Genomic DNA, 17,761 nt, shown 5'->3' on the forward strand with positions numbered 1-17,761 from the left:
CTTAGTTCCTGCCAACTTCAGTGAGGAACAAATACCTGACATGGTGTAGATTTAATTGTTTTCTTCATTTGGGATGGATTTTGATATATCCTTACCTCTGAACAGGTGTTTAAAGAGACAACCCTTTATTTTGGGAAAAAGAGAGGCTTTGGGATCTTCTGTCTTAGTGCTTTGGAAGGAAAGACAGAGTTCCTTCCATATGGTGTTCCCAGTAAAGGCGAACACCATGTTATCCTAGGGCAGGAACTGGTGCTTGCTTTGGTTCCCTTTAAGGGTCCCCATACTGCAGGATTTTTAGTCTTTTTTCCCTAGCAAATGAGGGAAAAGCCCTTGACACCCTGTCTTTTTCCTCAGAAAACTCTTCTTCTTTCAGAAGAAGAAACATATTAATCAGAAAAACTGATGTCATGTACTAAGTTCCGTTATCTCAGTATGAGCTGACTTGAAGCAGCATCAGCTGGGAGAAAGCTGGTTCCAAGCTACAGCTGCTGTGAATTAGCACAGGCCCAGCAGGAGCCCAGGGAAGGGCTGTGAGCCTTGGGGGGCTGTGGGAGTAGGTTTGCTGTTCTTAAGTTTGCAATGGGTTTTTGGGTTAGTTTGTTCTGAGTTAGTGTAAGTGTGAATAGTGAGTAGCTAGGAAGATCCTCATCCTTAAGGACCATGTTGATAAATACAAATTTTAAGCTTCTTGAAGCTCCCTGAACTAGCAGTAAAACACAGGAGTGCTGTGTAAGAAAGGATAGGTGGAAATAGCTAGATGCATCTTAATGGATGTTATTCCTATGTTCTGGGTGAACTGGTATGACCACAAGGCAAGCCATCTATGGCTAAAAGGTAAGTGAAAAACTGATTTGCCTTCATGGATGCTAATAGGAGAGAGGGGAGTGATAGCTTCAGTGAAGAGAAAGAGGGAAAGATTGTGTACAGCAAAACACCTTTGAAGCTCAGAAAGGAGAAAAGAGATGTCAGCATCCCTAAGCCAGAATCACTTGCTGAGACTTCTTGAAGGCATATGGATATCTACCTCCCATCCCACTTGGGCAGCTAACAAAAACTTCATACTTGGGAAAGAACAGAGTACAAAACTGTGCTGGGGGCCATTCACACTGGTTTAGCAGACTTAGCTGCTAAAATATGTCTTTAGTGAGTTCTGTTTGGCCTTCCTCCTCTCCTGGGAGTTGTGCTGCCTGTGCTGCACTGGTTGAGTGGTTCTCTCCTTCATTTCCCTTGACTTTTGCAGGCTTGAACCTTCCTGCAGAGCTGGTTGAGGTTTGCTTGACATCACACCCCTGCCAATGATAAGCATGTATCTGGTTGTTTTGTTTTGTTCTGTTTTTTAACTGGAGGTTGCTTAAATACATCAGTGAAACACTCTGTACTGTGGAATAGGAATAATAAACTTCTGAAAGCTCCAGGCTCCTGCCTGGTGCCAGGACAATGAGCGATGAAGATTTCTGCTTGCAAATCCTAACACTAACAGGGCCTCTTGATTTGGTCCAGTGAGTCTCTGTATGTGGGTGTTGGGTACAGTAGCATAATTTTAGAGGTGCGAATTGATTTGTCCCATTTTTCCCACCACATGTCCCAGGATACTGGGAGATGAAATCTTAGCTGTTTGAAGGAGAGTGGGAAGAAAAAAATTAAGTGGCTAGATTTAATGAAAGCACAAGCTCCATTACTTTTCCTCTGTCCTTAATTATTTTTTCTGCTTGTTCGACTCAATTAACACATGGGAAGGGCCGTGCAGTTGGTGCCTGACTCTCATAAAGTTTGAATGTAGGCTTCCTGAGTAGATGTTCTAAATCTTTACTGTACAGATGGGTAGCCTATGTTGCTTCCTGATGCTGGATGTTGTTTTCCTAGCTCAACACATAGATCTGTGAAGATTACTGTACATTTTGTACTCTTAGCAGCTAAATGTTTTGTCCTCACAAATAATCCTTCTTCTCAGATCCAGTTCTTTTCCCAGTTGGAAAAGAATGCTGGACTTCAAAGCTTCATAAAAATTGTGTCGAGACCCATCTATGTTATTCTTAGACTGTAACAGCTGCTGTATTTGAAGTAGATGGCAGCTGTTCTTGAACTGTAAGCTGCCTGTCCAGGAACCAGCAGAGTTTTAGGTCAGAGCTCAGCAAAGTCCAAATGCTGAAATTCTATTACTCAGCTGAATTTTATGTTGAAGTTCCTCTGCACCAAGCTGTGGTTACAGTGGTGACTGTAGTGTAGGCGTAACACAGTCAGACATTCTTGAGTATTCCATTAGGTACCTAATACTATCCAAGTTTTGGGTTTATATCATCTGGGCACTTTCTGTGTCAGAGCTATGGTGCTCTGAAGTTCCCAGGAGGCCTCACAAGGTTAATGTAAATCTTCAGACCCGTTGAATATTTTGCTTTTAAAGTGAAAAGGCTGGGGAAAGGAGAACTGGATGTTTTGGCATGGGTTTTTTGTTGTGGTTTTTTTTTTTTTTTCCCCTTCCTAGCAATAGGGTCAAAAATAATCAGTATGATGCTCTAGCTCTGTGTGAGTGATTGTGCAGTAAGGGAGAGGATCTGGCTGTCCATAGCTGTGTGTCCCTAAGGATCAGTGTATCTTTGCATAGCAATGCTGTGGAAGTACCACAAGTGGAAGTTCTTTTTAGGTGATCTTATCTGGACACTGAAGAATGGGGTCCTAGCTTTGGTTTTGAAGTGATAGCATTTCATTTGATCTCTTTGAACATAGCTCATATGTGGCCAAGATTTGGTGACTGTTTCATAAAGTCAGCGCGAATGTGTGTGTATGTGTGTGTGTACCAGTTTGTTTCACAACAGAACTGCTGCTCGGAAAAATAGCTGCCCAGATAGATTTATGTACCAAGACAAAGGTAAATAAATGCATATACACTTCATCAGATCTGAATTACTCTGTTAAAATATGAGTGTCCTGGGGTGACTGCCTTCTTTTAGAATACCACCAAATTGCTGTTCCTTCTCTAACTTACTTAAGAAAACTGTTACATTATACAGAGAGAAATTATGTGTTGTTCCTCTGGTTGACTTCAGGCTATATTCCTTTGCTTGGTTTGTATCCTAAACAGCTAAATGCTTAGTCCTCAAAAATAATCCTCCCTCTTGGAGGCAAATGCTTTCCTTTCAACACTGTTTCCTTCATAACAGGGCAAGGGTGGGATTCCCAGCCTCGAGCTGATCTGCAGCTCTAGACTGAAACTAAATACAATGCCCTGGGACCAAGTCCCATCATCTGCAGAAGCTGGGCAAGAGGAAATGTTTCTTGTGTTAGCTCAGCTTGTGGCCACACTGGGAGAATTTGTTTTCACACCAAACAGTTGGCTGACTTCTCTGTTGGGGGGAAAGGAGAATCAAGGACTGATCTCTGAGAAAAAAAGGTTTTGCCTTAGCAAGAGTCCTTTCCAGAGACATGCTGGTTTTTTTCAGTGTGTGTGTGTATACAGTACTTGCCTCCCTGAAACACAAGCATAAATGTTTTGCTGGTGGTGCACTTCTGTGTGCAACATCAGGGTTCAGGAGAGCAGCTTGTATGTACTGCTTGTTGTCTTTAAATCATTGCACAAGTCGAGTGGTGCTTGCCTAGCTCTTATTCCCAGAACACCAAATTTGATGGCCCTGGTGACAGGGTTTGGGTAACTTATGAATCCCAATCTGTTTGCAGACTGTTGCTTAGCATGTACTTTTGTTTCAGGTTGAGTTCCAAGTTCAAAGAAAAACATTTAAAATGCTGGTTTAAAAACACCATGCACCCACTTGATGATTATTCTTTCTAACCTATTTCCCCTGTGTAGTTCAGTGCTTTCTTGCCAGGAAGAGCCTCTATTCGGTTCAGGTTTGACCTCCCATTGTGCAGGGAACTGAAAGTCTTGGAGCTCAACCTGGCACAAGCCTAAACATGGAGCCTGTCTCTGTGTGGGGTAACAAGACCATCACTCTGGGCTTGTAAACCACCACACATCAGGAGCAGATGCTTCTATTTGTCGTAGCAAATATTTTGAGCAAACTTTTCCCATGTCCCTCTTCAGTGACAAGGGAGGACATTAGAGATGCTTGGTTTACTTCTATGGGTATGGGGATTTTGGATACCTGAAGGTTTGCTAAGCATGTTCTTTAGCCTTTATTTTCTAAATGATGCTGCATCTATGCCAGATAGAAAGTACTGATTTGTGCATCATCATTTGGAGTACCAGCAATTCCTGGTTATTTGTGTTACAGGCAAAGCCTTTGAGGATGGAAATGTATTTTCTTCAGATGAACAAGATACTTAGTAATAACTGGCTCCATATGAAAAAAGCAATAGAATGACTGGAAATTGTGACAAAATATTTTCATTACAATGCACAATGCCTTCCTGAAACTCCAGCAGTGGTTTTCACTGGTTTTGTTAAAAACATTGTTGTTACATCTTATCCAGTGGGCTAGAAGACAAAGCTGTGTAGTCCAGAGATTTCTAATTTTTCAGTCTATATCAGAATTAGTGCTGTCTTGTTAGAATGGAGATCACTGAGGATTTCCTGGGTCTAATATAGCAAATAATTTCCAGTAGCTGCTTTCTACTTTTTGATAACAATTTTAGACTATCTTGTTGACCAATAGACAGCAAAACCACTTCCTAACTCTAGATGGAACCCTTAAAGAAGAAAATAATCTTGCACAGCCTTATAAAAGCTACTCAAACTTGAACGTGGTTCTTGAGGTCTGGAATACTGAGCCACAGCTCAATGCCAAAGTTCTGGCATCTGACATAATGACTTATAAGAAAAAGGTACTTAGTTAAGAATAAACAGGAAACACATCTGTGGAAGCTGGCAAATGTCTACTGCCATTCTACTCCTTGCTGGCAGTGAGTGAATGTGCCAGTGAATGGTAAAGCATTGAATACATATTGGATATAGGTTCTTCAGTCACATCCAGTTTCTAGTTTTTTATGTATAGGTAAATTAGGGGGTATATTATTTTTCACTAGTTGGTATGTATTCAATTTCTTCTATTTCTCCTCTAAAGTCTGCTCAATAATACCACAAAATACTGCTGAAGGAAAAGGAAGACTGAGTCAGTTGTTAACATTAATTGCCTGCTGTTTGATATCCTTAAGCTTATTGCCTAATGGCATGTATGTGGGTTTTAGAGGACAAGACGGATTGTGAAGGGAATAAAACTGAGACCTCAATGGAAATAAGATTTAGCTTTAGCATTCTGGCTGAGAAGTGATCATATTAAAACTTTTGCTCTTTAGTCTCTGTCTTGATCTATCATGTCCACCAGTTTCTTTCCTTGCAATTGTACCACCTGAAACAAGCATTTTCTGAGTAAATCCATGTAATGTTGATGGTAGAATAGAGCAGAGCCCATTGTGATTCTGATTCTTTGGCCACACAGGTGGTTCAATACCACCTGTCAGCTGACTGTGCTCCACTGAGTTCAGTGGTCAGGGGATTGACTGTGAGGTGCTCCCCATCAGCATCTGTGGGTTTGGCCTCATTAGGGCTTCTAGAAAGTTTGTCAGTCTAACCATATAACTTGTTTAGGATTTTGGAGAACTGACCCTTCTTGAGGCCAAGTCCTCCTGGGGTGACAAGATACACAAGCACAGCTACAATCAAGACATCTTGCAAATTTATCTGGGAAAACCACTGAAATAAAAAGAGAAGTATCACTCTAGTAAATCTGTGCCAGGTGATTTCACTAGGCTTTTACCAGCAGTGGATTTTGTTAGGGCTTTGCTGTAGCAAGTAATAGTGCTCTCAGACAGAGCAACAAATTAGCACAACAAATTAGACAACCATTGTGAATATGCAGGCATGTTTAGAGTTAGGGTCATCTGAGGAGTAACTTTTGATTGTCTTGGGGAAAGTAAATGTGTTGCTTGAGCCAAGCAGTGGGTATTTGCAGAGTAGTTATCAGCCCCCTGCAGTTAGAACAGGTGTTGTTCAGATGCTTGGGTATTGTCACATGATCTGTACCACCTACACCTGGTGCTTTGAGATGGGAAATGTGGTGTTTCAGAACGGAATTAGTCTAATTCTGGCATGAACTGTCTTTCACCTTCTTCTGTATAAGAGGAAGTGAGATTTTGAAAAAATTAGAGCAGAATCTTTATCCCCAGTGCATTCTGCCAAGCTCATGCATGCAGGATAACTTGTGGTTCTGCTCTCCTAGGAGCTGGGCTGAAGGCAGGTACCATGGTAGACCATAAGTTGTCCTAGGCAGTGACTGGCTGATGCCCTTTCTCATGATTTGGGCACAGACTAGCCAAAATGGACCTCCTGCCGTATGAAGAAGTAGCTATGTATTTAATCCATGGGGGAATAAGTTGTTAGCTCCTCTTTTGCTTTGAGGTTCAAGCAATAACCAATCTGTAAAGTCAAGGAATAAATTAGCTTTGAAGAACTTCTAGTGAATGCAATGCTCAAAGGTATATTCAGTTGAAGAAACTCACACTTAATCCACATCTTCCTTCTGAACATAAGAATCTAGAAGGTGAAGATGGTTCTGATATGCAATTATAAATGAAGAGCTGGATGCATGTTTGTAAAGTTTGGGTTAATCTGAAGTTTTTCAGATTTGAAAACTTGAAGTTGATCTTAAGCTTTTATAGAGGTCAGTGAGATGGAGTCACATTTTACATCTTGTTTTGGTTTCCACAAATATCTTGAACGTTTAGTGTAGCCAAGCAGCAGAAGCACCAGCCATTAAGTATAACTCCTTCTAACTTGCAGTTAATTTAGTTAAGCACAATTCTTGCTATGACTTTCCTTTTTGTTTTGCTGCAGGAGAGGCTGTACTAGTAGTTAGTAGTGAAATGGATCACATATGCTGGTCAGTAAATAATTCAATGTTAAGAATCAGAAGGTTTAGAAACCTAGACTTGGGCTGTCTGATGAATTTTGTGAAGCTCTTCTACAGGAGTTAATGCACTCTCCTGCCAAGAGTAGTGCGGGCACGTTTTACGATTGATGACTGCAGGAGCATACCACAGCAGTTCTCTGAGAGCACCTGCTTTAGTAAACATGCACAATCCTTTAGGGATGTGTAGGAAGAGTTTATGTTTAAGCCAGCAGTTAACACTGGAGTAGCCCTGCTTTGGGTTTTCAGTGTGTTTAGGGATCTACCCTTCCTGCAGGTTCAGTAGCTTTGAAACCTAGTCTAGAGTGTTTTGAACTCTGCCCTAGGTAGGAAAGCCAAAGGTGGCACCAAAAAATAATTTTCTGTATATTTCTAAACTTAACAAAATAAACTTCAACCTAGACAGATCGTTGGTTCTGTGACTTGCAGCAAAATGTAATAAAATGAATAACCATGGACTTTAAATATCAACTCCCACAATTGTATTACTGCCCAATTACTTTTTTGACCTCTTTGGAAACATGCTTCTCTTAAAACACACTCAGTCTGCAGTTCTCACTGTCCTCTCTGTGTCTTTTGTGTCAAGTAAATTGATAACTCTAGTATTACATCATGCCCTGGCTCCAGTTTGCAGGGACACAACAAAGTGGAAGGTGTTGTGTGTCTTGGACAAAAAGTTTGTCTGTTCAGTGGCTGCTTGCTCAGTTTCTCAGACCTGGGAGGACTAAAGACAGCTATTCATTTTCCTGAAATTATTAAGCAAATATAGCAATTGTTCTCTGTCAGTGGCTGAGTTTTTGAAGTCAATAGGCTATTCTGATTATAAATTAAACCTACTGAGCTAATTCTGCCACCTCCTTCAGTAAGTAGTCTATCCAGTCAATAATGCTAACAGATACCCTCCACTGACTTTAAACAAGTATGATGAGATACTCCCTGGCTCCGATTTACACAGTAATTCCATCATCTTCCCAGTTGTTTTCAGTCATGAAAATATTTTGCATAAACTGATACTTGGCAGAGAAAGATGTTGACATAACAACTGCTTCTGGATAGTCTAGGAAGGGCACCAGAGAGGGTAGGTTTTTTTCTACAGTTGTTTTGAAATATGTTGTAGGATTTTTGTTAGTCTCCAGCAGGTGCAGGACTGTTAATTTTATGGTTGTGTGATACTGGACAAAATATGGACCCATATTTTGTGTGGCTGCACACGGGGCCATAAAGAAGAATTGCAGGTTGTTTATATGGACTAAATTATCCTGGACATCTTACTTTATCATCGCAGGGTTGAAGTCTCAAACAAGATCTTAAAGGTCTGCTGGATCAGATTTAAGTGCTGAACACCCACAAATCATGCTACATTTATTGTACAATGGAAGCAGAAGGGAAAAGTACAGCTTGGCTGTACTCACTTGGTCAGACCTGGATAAACCCAGCCTGTAACTGTATTATGGGGTAGAAGCTACATACTGAAGTCTTGAAAAAGGAGATTTGCCATTTGGTCTGAGAGCAGTTGTATGTCACAGGTGGTGTTTTAAATGAAAATTTCTTTCCAAATGCCAAGCCCCATAACACTCTAGGCGTTTCTAAAAATAATGGAGAACTCTATTAAGCAAGATTTATTTTGTGTGAGACATCGTTGGAATATATAATGCATTTTATGGTATGTGTAATATTCCTTTTCAACTTTTAGTAGAGAGCTTGAGTGCTCTGATGCCCTCAGTTAAGTCTCGTTACTGTCTCTGAAACTGTTCTGCTAAGAACCAATCACCATAACCAGAAAGTCTTTTCCATGTTGATAGGCAGAAATGCCCGTGCTGATGCAAAATGTACTACTGGACATCCAAACTCTCTGGCAGGTTTCAGGTTCACAGTTTTATGTGTGTCTCAATCTAGTCTAGTCTTCTGTATTACTTCAAAATATGGTCCCATTAGATGCCTCCTAATGGAAAGAGCCCACCCTGGAGGTGGCAAGACCACTGGTAATGAATGCCTGCCTCTGTTCAGTAGCCTCATTACAAATAAAGAATGTAGGCTTAATAGGGAGCACCGGGGTCTTACTAGACATATACGTTCATTTAGCTGCTTAAATAAAATGTTTCAGGACCCTATAGTTAATTGAGATACTATTACCTTTGCATAGGTGATGCAAAGCCTCTTCCTTATTTTAAAATAATCTTTCATTTACAGATAGAAGGGATAAACTGGAATCCCAGCATTCAGTGGGTTTCACCCCTAGATATGAGAGACTAGACAGGGTAAAGTAGCGATGGACATGGACTTCTGGATTAATGTTATATGTAATTGAGGTTTTGAGTGCTGCTGTAAGGCATTGAGGACTGGGAATATCTCTTCCAGCTTTAGCACTTCTGCTTCATTGGATAATAGAAAGGGCAAGATTTGGTGTGTAGATGCTTCAGGTCTCTTAAGAGAGCATGTCTCAAAACTTGCTCGCTCTTTCCCAGCTGAGAGTTGATCTCTTACATTATAGTGAAGAAAGGAAAAAAAAAAAAAGAAAGCAGCAGGGATGATTGCAGTGAAAGAGAAATATTAAATGTAGTTTAGAGCTGGGGGCAACCTTTGTTTTGCAAATTATTTTCTGGCGTTCAGCCTGATCCAGAAAACCACTTCTATCAGAGAATGAAAGATTAAAGTCAGAAATTTAATTGCTTAAGAAAAAAGATTTACTACCCATGAGGTTCATTGGCATCCAAAATAAGGCCTGTTCTGTAGTGTACACTACATCTCAACCACACAGAAAACTATCACAGAGAAATAGAAATCTTTGCAGCTCCAAGAACAGGCTTCTAGTTCCACCACAAGAAAGTGATTTCTCAATACCACTGGAATGTGGTTTCTAGTACAGAATTTCTGCTTACAATATTCTTCTGTCATCTGGTGAATTTAAAGAATGAAATTATAAAGGAGGAAATATTTTGTTATTATAGATCAAATAAATTAAGGCCCAGTTATATGAATAGCTTGTTGAGTTATCCATAAGACACTTTATTTTTCTTCATGTCTCATTCATATAAAGTAGTATAAATGTTGCTCTTCTGGCTATTAAAATGTGATGCAACACATACTATGTCTTTGGGCTGTCTAGGCTTGTCCAGTGCCAAGAAGATAGCTCTTCTAGTGCAAAATGGGGCAGCCAAGAGGCTTTAGAAATGCCAATTCAGTATTTTCTGAGCTGTGCTCTTATTACAGTGATTATTATGAGAAAGAAAAATAATAGTGTGGTTTTAGCCTTTCCAAAAAAAAGACCCCCAAAAATCCATCCAAGAAGTCCCCACCACCCAAAACCCCCAAACTCATGCACTGACTACATGTTAGCACTTTGTATTCTTACCTTGCTGTGGATTACCTGCCTAGTTGAATAGCAACTTTCCTTCCTCAAAGGACATTTAGAGACACAATGGAATAAGAATCCTGAAACTTTTCTTTGTTTTACTTTTTTTTGGTTTTGTTTGGTTTTTTTGTTTGAATTTTATTTTTAGCTTGGTTTGGGTTTTTTTTTGTTGTTGTTTTTGCATTACCAGAGCATGTAGAACCTCTAGCAGGAGCTGTGATTCCTCAAGGAGTAGAGGGCTTAGATGAAAGGAGGGAAGAAAAACTATGAGATACTCAAATTACTGCTCTATCTTGGGTGTTCAGTAGCTATAAAATCAGTTTAACACTGAAAAGGGAGATTCTGGACTCCCAGTCCAAAAGCATACACACTCAGCCATGCAGTGGCTGTCTCCCTCCATGCACTGAGAGGGAAGACAGGGACTGGACTCTGGAGGGGATATTTCAATCAGGATGGATTGTGTTGGAGTGGAGCCTCTTGAAAAATGAAAGAAGTGGAGATTCTGTGCCCAGCATCTGTACCCATGGTTCAATCATGATAGAAATAGATCCAAAACAGCACTGAGGTAAACCTACAGCTTCAGTCAGTGGACAGCATTGTCCTAAGGAGGCTTCTGTATTTTGGAGTGTAGTCCACTTCTCTTGTGCTTGTCACAGTAAGATCAACAACATCCTTTTGGTGACAGCCTTTACTAGAAATGGGCAACTTGAGGCAAAACCTGAACCTGGGGCCAAGCCAAGGCATCTGGTTTACTTCCACATGTCCAAACACCAGTAATACCTCTAAAGCTATCTGCAGGCATGTACCATACAAAAATGTGCCAAATAATATATACATTGGAAAGTGACTGCCAAGAAATAATGACAGTAATTATTTTCACTGGCTTTTTATTTTTTTTGGCTTGTCCACATCTGTGAGCCCAGAAATAAGTCAAATCCGGGCAATGTGTCAGAATATGAATTTCAGATTAACCACCTTCTCGGCATCCCTCTGGCAACACATTTGCCCCAATGGCTGATAGACGTTGTGGTTCCTCTGCAGACTGCACCAGAACTTACCAGAATTAACTTGGGAACAGGATCTTCCCTGGATGGGAGGATGGAGGACTGCAATCCAATTTAAAAGTCAAGCACCAAAGGAAAAAATATTGTCCAGTACTTCTACCTTCTGAATCTTCTATTTCAGTATTCTTTAACATCAGTGGTTGCTCCCTGCTTTTCCCAGCTCAGCCAGACAAGCCTATCTGCTTTGTAATTAACAGGCTGGTGTCTGGTCTCTAAAAAACTCTACCCATCTCACCGGCTTAGTGTTTCAGAAAGGCTTAAATTTGAAAAAAGCATAAACATCTGGGTTGCATTCCTTAAGTATCCTCACATATCTTGAGTTGAGAAGAGCAGAATGGTACATTGGATAAGCTGGCGTCTGAAGGTTTAAAGACTTCTGGTTAGTGCTTTGTAAGATATAACTTGGCATTTTGTGGTACTTCCCGCTTCTGGACTATATTTTCCTTACTTCCTTTGAAGCTTTCAGGTTTTTGATGTTATTGTGATTTAACTAGGAAACTGGTTTTATTTTTGAATGTACCAACTTTGGTTTTATGCCTACAAGTAGGTACCAGGCATTTAAGTTAAAGGATCGTGATTTGCTGAGGAGATGTTTTCTTGCAGCCTGTTAGCTCATTCATCAATAATTCAGTGGTATCTGAAGCAGCATTTTTCTTTCTAAAGCTGGATTAAGGACCAGTACATTTGCTTTATCCCCAGTGTCTTTTAAATAGCTTTGCTTTTTACATGGCAGAGTTGTAGCAGGGGTCCCTTGCTATGTATGGCACATGTGTGAAGATGCTGATTTCAACAGGATTCGCAGTAAAATGTCAAGAGTTTGTGAGACTCATATGATACACAACAGAAAGAAGTGTGTCAAAACGCCTCTACATTCAAGGCACATACAAAACTCTCTGGAATGTGCAAAGGGTAATTTTAGTGTAGTAAATAGTCAGAGTCTGGTCTGACTGATGGACCACATCAATCCTTGCTGCTTTGCGGCCTGCCTGTGCTGGGACCCATGACTTGGTGACATGTGCAAGAATAGTGTTTCCCCAATCCCTCCTCCTTGTCCCAAACAATTTGTTCCCCAGCACTTAGGTAAGCATAATCTTGGTCTCTGTTGTTTGAAGCAAAATTGTTCCTTTGTGAGTTCTTGGCTCTTGAAAGCAGCTGGTGTCCTCCAGCAATGTCTCACTGGATTTGTAAACACTGTGAAATTAGTGCTCTGAGCATGGAATAATGGACTTTTCCTGGCACAGAGAATGAGATAATTCAATTAACAGGAGGAAAACATAGAGTCTGCATAGAGCAGGTCCTGGGACAGGATGAAGGTTGAGTCTATGGATGTTTACTGTGGTAATGCGAATGCTGTGACTGATGACAGAGGTGCAAGGATAGACAGCTGAGATCAATGACAGGCCAAGGATGAAAATCCTCTGTTGTGTGCTGCTCTGTCATAGGGTTCTTTTAAATTGCCTGTCTCTGTCAAACAAAAGATGAAATAAGTATGTAGAGCTTGCTCTGGAAAGACTTCCTCTATGTTTCCAGTACTTAGCATATTTTTATTACAATGAAAAAATGCTTTCCAGTTAGTCAGATAAAAGATCCTTATTTGTTTATTCCATTTAACTGAACCATGTAAGTCTAGGGGAAAAGTTCAATGCTATGTTTGGGGAAAAGTGTGTATGGTCCTTGATTCTGCTAACAGGAGACTGATCTCCTGAGACGGTACTTGATCTATCTGTCCTGCCACTGGTGTCAAAACTAAGATTTAAATTAACCCCAAAATATATAATGAACTGGCCTACTAAAAAAAAAAATCATAACTTCCTAAGAATTAGAATAATATGTGGCTGATAGCTTCAATTTAGCCCTCACACACTGTGCCAGTTTGACATTGGCTGAATTTCTTCTGCCCCAACATATCATTAACAGCCATCACCAAATCTGCTGCTGAAAAGAAAGTTACTATCTCCTTGTTAGCACCAGTGGGATGCAAAGCCTGACAGAACATTCCCCTGAGAGGTGGTAGCTGTGCTGCAGGTGCAGCCCTATGGAACAAATTCCTGTTGCTGTTGAGGCACAAGGGGAGAAATACAGAGATGCCTTTTGAGTCCTTTCATATGTCCATGAGGACTGAACCAGCAATGCAGCCTGAGTCTCCCAAAGAAGAAAAGTTGTTCCTCTGGATAACCAGCTTTGAGATCCTATATTCTATTACTGTAGGAAGTTAGGAGTCCTTGGGTATCGATTCTGTGTGGGGTGAAGCAGAGACATCCCATGGCAGCCCTTGTTTTCTGCGGCCCTGAATCAGTAGGATATGAACAACTCTGCTCTGCTCTTGAAACCTCTCTGAGATGTGAGAAAACCAGGGGCCTCCATCCTTTGGGCTGGACTATTTGCTATATCAAAACTCCTATGGACCCTCTAGACTGGAAAAACTGCTCTTCAAGACCTCTGTTCCCACTAGGGGATGGGGTGGCATGCTCGTGGGGTGCCTACTCTAGGGCAGGAACTGCTATGAATCCCCTCTGGCTTTGAAGGGTTGCATGTGAGCAGCTGAGGATTTCCTGAGGTGTTTGGGAATTCCAGGAGTTATGGTAGATACTGCATTATGGGGAAATCAAATGAAAATGTTTCTCACATGAAAAACAAGCAGTCTCTTCCTTTGGCATAGTATATCAAAGTCAATAGTTTTCACCCCAGAGGAAGAAAACACCCTCAAAATATTTGCAAGGAACAGAAATGTTGAGTGATCTGTGGCAGCTCTTTTTTTAGGGCAATGGTGCCACAAAGGCATCAGCCAACTATGTGCTTGCACTTTCTTTTGGAAACAATATTGCTTTCTTAAACTTTCTCAGACTAAAGCTTTCAAGGCTTTCTCAGGGACTGCAGACCTCCCTGTAGTTGGGCTCTTACCAAAGAGGTTCCTTGAGGCTATAGGATACAAAGAGGACCATCATATTTCTTGGTCATCTTGAAAAGGACTTGCAGCCTCATCAGCAATCCCAACTGAAAAAGTTTGGAACAGTGATGACCAATGTTGTGAAATATGCCTGTGGTGGCTTCCAGCTGTTGTTAGCACCTGCAAGGTTCATGGATAGGCAATGCTAGGGGAAGGGTTTGAAGAATTTCAGGCATGAAGAGAAGATATCCTAAGAGCAGATAAAACTGAGGGGCTCAACTTCAGAGACCCATATGTTTTCATATATACTTTTGTGGTGTACCTGTAAAAAATATGTAAAAATGTCTTTGTAAAGATTGAATTGATTAAACAATGCTCAAGGCAAGAAGGAAACAGGTTTGGCACATGAACTAGAGCAATGTAAAGGAAACTTCTTTTATGTCCATTATTTATGATATATAGCCACAGCATCGTGAAGTTGAATATAATGGATATCTTATGAGCAGTGCTCATCTGGTACCTGTGATGCTGCTTCTGGCTTGAGTGTAACCCACTGGGTGCATTTATTTACCACTTATGGCTCTTTAAGTGAGGGTCAAGGGTCAGAGGATACAAAAAACAAGTATTCTTCCCACTCTTTAATTATGTGTTACCTGGTATTCAATGACAACCCCAAAGTGGATGTCACTTCTAGCGCTGATGGTGGGCGGCAGAGTTCTCACAAATCTGAACACAATAGTGGAAACTGGAGCAGCCTCTGCTATGCAAAGAAGCATTTTTTGGTCACAAAAATCATCACTGGCTCAGAGTGAACTAGAAAAGCTGTCCTCTGGACTGTGATGTGTTAAACACTTGCAGTCCAAGGCTTTCTGGTAGTCTCTAGCTGCTGTTACCCACAAAGGCCCTATTGAGCTCTAGTGGAGCAGGACAGCACCCAAGAGACAGATGGATCATGAGGGGTCTTTCCTGTGCAAAGTTTTGGATGTCAATGCCTTGCAGATGCTATATAAGAACACAGCATGGGGCTGTAAATAGAAAAGGAAGAAGATAATGATATAAATATTGTTGGAGTGGAAAGCCTTATCTACAAGGAAATAAAAAAATGTGTAGTCAGCTTTGCACTAGACAGTTCTTGCAGCACAGGAGAGCTGTGAAATGAACACCCGGCTGGAAGAAATCTTCTTGGATATGATGGCCATTGGCCAAGCTCCAGGGTTGGAATGAAGACTGTAAATCAGAAAACTTTCTCACTGGTATTGGTGGCTATGCAGAGTCTCAGAAGCTGCATCACCCTGTTTGTGTGGGCATTGCTGATTGCAGTGTAGGTGGTCTGAGGCTGTCAGTGTTCCCCTAATTTCAGTTGCTTTCCTCCTGACAAGCAAGTTAGGGATTTATGATGGGGGAACAGTCCAAGAAATGCTGCTAAAGCAGCATGGGAAGCTTTCCTCAAGGCATAATCTTCAGAGCAGCACAACAGAGACTGGATGGTGAGAAGACCTGGCTGCAGCTTGGGAAGCAGCTGTCCCTTTTTCTTAACTCATACCCACCACATGCTGGGTCCCTGCTCATCCTGTCTCATCTCTGAGGCAATGTGTGGCAGCCCTGATCCCTTATGGAATAGCATTTAAAAAGAAGCATTTTTACTTATGCTGATTGCAGGATAGGTTTATACAAGGTTGACCATGCCTTTATTTTGGACAATCAGTATGCGTTTTTTCTTTATGAAATAAATAATTGCCAACTCCGATACAGCAGCAGTGCTTCAGAGATGGCACCTAAAATAAAGGAGAAACAAAGTGCAAACCATCAGCTCTAATCCACTGATCAAAGATGATCAAATTTATAGAGGGGAACAGCTAAGATAATTCTTCCATTCATCCTGAATCTTATGGAAATTTTACTGGATTGAATAAGACCAGGTTAAAATTGTTTTCGTGCAACAATAACATTTTCTACCTGTAGCATATAACTTAAACTTTGCCTAAAATATCATCGTACCGCTTTCACTTCTTGTTTTCAAAGGAATATTTTGAAATATATACATAGCTTTTCTATGACTTACTGTCTGTCTATAAGATATGTTGTGCAATTTACAATTTTAGTTTTCATTGTCACCTTGACTACTAACGTAGTTCAAATGGTGCCATTGACATACTAAGTTTTCTAGTATGCCAAAAGCCAGGTGAGGATTTGTCCTTCTTTGTGTCAAAAGTTGAATATAAAGGTTATATAGGTAACTTCAGTTCTGGGAAAATTATTGGTATAATTTTCTTTTCTAGCACAGTTCCCAAACATTTTATAGGGAAATAAAAAAAAAAAAAGTAAGCTTGGTAATTAATTCACAAACAGGGTAAGAGCAATCTGCACTGTTTCCATGCATTAGTCAGCTAAAATACTCCTGGCAAATCCTATTCCTTTGTCACACTAATCCTCCAAGTCTGGAAGGAAAATGCAAAAGCATGTTTCAAATGGGAAAGCACCCTCAGCCCCTCTCCCTGTTAATAACTTACTTTTTAACCTCACGCCATCTTGGAGCATTATTTGACTTAACACTGAGCATCCATTAGTTTATGCAGAATAGAAAATTCAATTTACCGTCTCTAGGGTCTCTGCTGACAACTATTCACCTGACACAAAACAAATGATTTGGCTTTGTGCGTGTAAGATGCTTCCCACCACTGCACTTTCTCTCAGAGAATTGCTCTGTTGATCTTTGTTTTGGAAATACTGACTTTTGAATCTGGGAAATCAAGCTACCAAGGCAACACATTGTCCCGGAGAAGTCACGGGCTTCACATCTGAAACACACTGCTCTTCTGCTAGAGATGTTAGCAGTGCATTATTGATTGCTTTATTGTGTGTAGTCACTGTTCTTGTTAAAAAAAACCCACAAGATTCAAAATCATGGATATCTTTTGCCAACACAAAATATTTTGATGGTTTTACCTTAGGATGCAAAACCCTTCCATGTCTTCACCTGGCAAAATCCAGCACTGCAGCCCAGTGCTTTGTGCATCATTGTTGCACAGGAGAGGGGAAGTAGCTGAGAGGAGCAAGTGCCAGGGTAGAGGCTCCTTCAAGCAAAACTTGAGCCTGGGATCCCTGAGGAGCATAACCAAAGAGAAGCGAGACCTGGTGCCCTGGAGGGGGGCTTGCAGAGAGTTATCAGTCAACAGCAGTAAGCCCAGACTCCTTGCAGCTGATAACAGATCTGCTCATTCAGCCTGGCCACTCGTGCATGGAAAATCAAAGAAGACTGAAATCTGTTCAGGGCAGGGGGAGGGGAATTACCTAGCCTTCAGTAAATGCCAGACTACCACAAAACTGTTGTCAAGACACCATGTGTAGCAGGGGAAGATTCACTTAGCACTACTGCTTTTAAAGATGCCTCTGCTGGTTATTGATCTATGACATAGACAGGCCACTTGCCTCTTGTAGCATGAATTTAGGAATATCTGTATTTGGGGTTTGTGGTTTCAATTCTTGGTCAGTAGCAGTTGATAGAAATATTGATGTTTCTCAAACTACAGTTATTTACAAGCCCATGTTGTCTTCAAGAAAACTAGGGATGGATGAAATTCTAACCTATTTTTAACTGGCT

General features: G+C 40.8%; 1 long non-coding RNA gene across 1 annotated transcript in view; it reads left to right on the forward strand.

Moving 5' to 3' along the window:
* The first annotated feature begins 500 nt into the window (after positions 1 to 500).
* The window catches only part of LOC148185184 (uncharacterized), a 36,239-nt gene continuing 18,978 nt past the window's right edge, over positions 501 to 17,761 (forward strand). The window contains exon 1 of the long non-coding RNA XR_015773445.1: positions 501 to 834. This is a non-coding gene — a long non-coding RNA (uncharacterized LOC148185184). The remainder of the gene's footprint in view (positions 835 to 17,761) is intronic.

The sequence above is a fragment of the Pseudopodoces humilis genome, chromosome 1, assembly GCF_049639895.1.
Source record: "Pseudopodoces humilis isolate 2021_Gansu_Grassland_sample_001 chromosome 1, ASM4963989v1, whole genome shotgun sequence".
Classification (NCBI taxonomy): domain Eukaryota; kingdom Metazoa; phylum Chordata; class Aves; order Passeriformes; family Paridae; genus Pseudopodoces; species Pseudopodoces humilis.